The following is a 4012-nucleotide window of genomic DNA, read 5'->3' on the forward strand; positions in this document are numbered from 1 at the left end:
GGGATTAATTCCCCCTTGGGTGCTGAGGTCCCGGCAGGGATTAATTCCCCCTTGGGTGCTGAGGTCCCTGGTTCTCTCAGGCTGGGCTGTGTATGGAAAGCGAAGCGTGTGGCTGCAGAGCCCAAGGAGATTTCTGTGCTGAGCGCTCGTGCAGCCTTGGACTTTGTCTTGTGATTACTGCTGCCAGGAGCACTGACACGCACATTTCTCTTCGGAACACGTGTCGGAGCTTCTCCCTTTCCCCCCGGGGCTGTTTGAAGATTTGGGTTTTCCCCCCGGCACTGAGGAGCTGAGGTTTTCGCTGTGAATTTCAGCCCCGGCGCTTCCTGCTTTGAAACCCTGGCGGTGAAGCGAGGCTCCCGTGCCGGCAGCAGCTTGAGTTGGTGGAACCCGAGCGCAGCACGTGGGGAGCGTCGGGTCCTGTGACTTTTGCAGCTGGATTATCTGGTGCCGGAGCTGGGCAGAGCCCGAGGGAGGCAGCCCTCTTTGTGATAAGCCTCGAGGTGGAGCGAAGCCTTCCCCGTTCTGCGCCGGGTGAGGGCTCTGCGCCTTCCTGGCTGTGTTCTCTTGCAGGATGGGACCTCGGTGGCTTAAATCTTAAAGCGTGTCCATCCAAGGGCATCTTGTTGAGCGGGGCCGCGGGGCTCTAAGATGGGCCGGGTTGGATGGGTCCTTAAAGATCACAGGGTGGATTCTTGTTGTGCTGCAGGTGATGGGTGCTCCCCGCCGACGTTTTGCTGATGGGGTTGCGTTCAGGAGCCAAAATCTCTGCTAGAACCACGAGTTAGGAACAGCTGCCTTGCATCCCAGTGCCCTGCTAGCCTTAATTCTGCCTCGTACATCCCAGTTCTACTCTGTGAGCAGCTTGGGCTGGTGGATACGGATCCTAACACGGTGAACGCTGCGGCTTCCGTGCAAACCTATGGGGCTCTGCAAGGAATTGTATTTTTATTTGGTCATCATCCCTTTTCTTTCTTATCAGCCTGGTCATGCGAGGAGCTGCACTGCCTCTGCTTGCAGTTTTCAAAGCTCACCTTCAGGGGAGAGCAGTGCTGCTTGTAAATTAATTGACTGTGCTGAAGTGATTTAAGTACAAGCAGACTCAAACCATCTGTACTCAACGATGGCCTGGGCTGAAAAGGACCTTAAAGATCATTCTGTGATTCTAAAGATGCTTGAATTTCGCCTCTTGCTAGTGTCCCCCAAGCATTTCAGAAGCCATGTCCTTCACCCACGGACCCTGGCTCTGCTTCCAGAGCAAGAGAGCTTGAGTGGCTTTGCAGGGTGTGTGTGTTTCTTAGCTCTACTGCCAATGAAAGCCAGCCTGCCAAAGCACTGCTCCCCATTCTGGCTGCGTCCCCGTGGGACGGGTTGCGCCGTGGGACCCTGGCATGGCCCTGTCCCATGGCACCAGCACACAAACAGAAGCCAACAGCAGGGGCTGCGTCTGAACACCCCCACTCCTAGCACTGGGGATGGCTGTCTGTCTGTCTGTCTGACTGTTGTCCTGTCTGCTCCTCCAGCTGGCAGGCGTTGTGCAACGCGGTGCTGACCGTAAGGGCACTTCCTCATGGGGGAAAGCTGTTGGTTTTGAGTCATGCATCTCATGGGCCCTACTGTTTCCAATCTGGAGGGTGAAGAAGAAGGTCTTTTCCAACCTAGCTCATTCTGTGGTTTTATTTATTGGTGGTAGGTGGATGGTTGGACTGGATGATCTTGGAGGTCTTTTCCAACCTAACTCATTCTGTGATTCTATTTATTGGTGGTGGGTGGATGGTTGGACTGGATGATCTTGGAGGTCTCTTCCAACCTAGTTCATTCTGTGATTCTATTTNGATTCTATTTATTGGTGGTGGGTGGATGGTTGGACTGGATGATCTTGGAGGTCTCTTCCAACCTAGCTCATTCTGTGATTCTATTTATTGGTGGTAGGTGGATGGTTGGACTGGATGATCTTGGAGGTCTCTTCCAACCTAGCTCATTCTATGGTTCTATAACGTGGCTCTTTTCAGGCAGTCCCTGAGTGGTTTGCTGGTGTTGCCGTGGTTTTTCCTCTCTTGGAGGGGTTGTTCCGTGACAGCCGTCACGCCCTGCTCTTGTGCACGTGCCTGCTCTTGTGCACGTGCATCGACGCCGACTGAAACCGTAACCTCCTTAAAAGCCGGCACTAAAACAGCAATTAGTGCTTGGTGGTAATTGCTGAGCAACCGGTTCCAGGGAGCGGTGCCGCTCCACGAGAGCTGAGCTGGGCTCTTCCCCTCGCCTTGGGGATGTGCTGAGCTCACTTCCCGAGGAGAAAGGGGCTAATTACTCCTTCGTTTAAATGAAGGCCTTCCCCTCCCTGGGGGACACCTCCGTGGCTCAGGAACTGAGCCGTGCTCGTTTTGGGGGGAGCTGCGGATGCGTTCCTGCGGTTTATCCGAATTTCGCCTTCAAAAACGGGGAGACCGAAAGTCAAAGGAAAACTGCTGTGAAATGAGAGCGATGGACCGGGTGTAATCCCGAATTAAGACGCGTTTCTTGTCCTTGCAGATCTTTCTTCCGGTGGTAACCTCAACCATGGAGGCGGGAGGGCTCGGCTGGTGAAGGAGCAGCCCCCGACACCTCGAAGGGTCGAAGGATTTAAGGTAAATCCCAGCCAGTTCTCCTCTGTGCAGCATGCTGCGTGGGGGGCGAGGTGGGGCTTGTTTCCTGCGTTTTGGGTCAGAAATGCTGCTTCTGGGGGACCAAGAGGAGGAAAGGTGACGCAGAGGGCAGCAGGAGCGCTGGGATCGCTGCTCCTTACGCCGTGCTGTTCACCCTCTGCTCTCGTGTGCTCGGCTGGGTGAGCAAATCTCCTCCAGCGCGGAGCAGCAGCCGCGCTGACACTGGATCCGGCTGCATCGTCCTCGTAGCACCACGCACAGCTTCAGCCCTCCCTGCAGAGGGAGCTGATGGCAGCAGGCAGAGCAGGAGGTTGGTGGGAAGCCCCTCGTGGTGGAGCTGTAGCTCGGGGTTGTCCACGTCTTCAGCTGCTTTTTTGGCATTAGGATATCAAGCACAGGCTTACCTTGGACGTAGCTTGCTTCTCATCGTGCTTGCATTCCGCTGTACGTCTTTTTGGTGCCTTGTCACAGAGAATTCGCTCCTCGCAGAGTGCTTGCTTTCTGGTAGGCTGCCACAAAGCGCTTGGGAACAACTAGAAAGCCTCCCCCAGATACCAGCTATTGTTATGCTGTGACATCAGCTTTAAAAGTCCATCGCTGGCATCGACACCTGAATTCCTTGGCAGAACTGGGGTGGGAGGAATGCTCCCTGCAGGACGTAAGGCAGGCACGGGTGGTGATTGGCTCGCTGCAGTCTCCTGTGGGAAAGCCCTTGCTTTAAGCACGCACGCTGACCTTGGAGCCTTTTGTGCTAGCGAGCAGCAAGAAGTGAAATAGAGGAGGGGGGGGAAGTGCTCTTTCCAGGAAAAGAGCAGCTCTTGGAAATACTGGGCTGCAGTACAGAGCAGGCATCGCGTCTCTTTGACTCGCTGCGAGCTTTGCTTTTCTGAAGGGTGGAAATAGTCTCACGCTTGAGTCATGTCTATAGGACACCTCGTGTATGCGTCACTGTTGATAAAAGATGAGAGTAGGATGGGGGAAAGCTGTTGGTTTTGAGTCATGCAGCCGTCAGCACCGCGTCCTGCTGCCTTCTTCCTCCGTCTCAGTCTGCTCGGTGCTCGGGGGGCTCGTGCCCTCACTGTGCCCTGGTGGCCAAGAAGGCCAGCGGTGGCCAACAGGTTGACCAAGGGTTGACCAAGAGTTGACCACGAACCAGCAGTGTGCCCTGGTGGCCAAGAAGGCCGATGGTGGCCAACAGGTTGACCAAGAGTTGACCACAGGCCAGCAGTGTGCCCCGGTGGCCAGGAAGGCCGATGGTGGCCAACAGGTTGACCAGTGGTTGACCAAGAGTTGACCACAAGGCAGCAGTGTGCCCTGGTGGCCAGGAAGGCCGATGGTGGCCAACAGGTTGACCAGTGGTTGACCAA

The 4012-nt window shown here is 55.4% G+C and overlaps 1 protein-coding gene across 1 annotated transcript in view; it reads left to right on the forward strand.

Annotated features, from left to right (window-relative positions):
- Positions 1-4012, forward strand: part of BRD4 (bromodomain containing 4) — an 88769-nt gene that overhangs the window by 25115 nt on the left and 59642 nt on the right. Inside the window, exon 2 of the mRNA XM_021382727.1 lies at positions 2533-2627. The gene's annotated coding sequence lies outside the window, so the exon portion shown is untranslated. The remainder of the gene's footprint in view (positions 1-2532; positions 2628-4012) is intronic.

This window comes from Numida meleagris, unplaced genomic scaffold, assembly GCF_002078875.1.
Source record: "Numida meleagris isolate 19003 breed g44 Domestic line unplaced genomic scaffold, NumMel1.0 unplaced_Scaffold283, whole genome shotgun sequence".
Lineage (NCBI taxonomy): Eukaryota > Metazoa > Chordata > Aves > Galliformes > Numididae > Numida > Numida meleagris.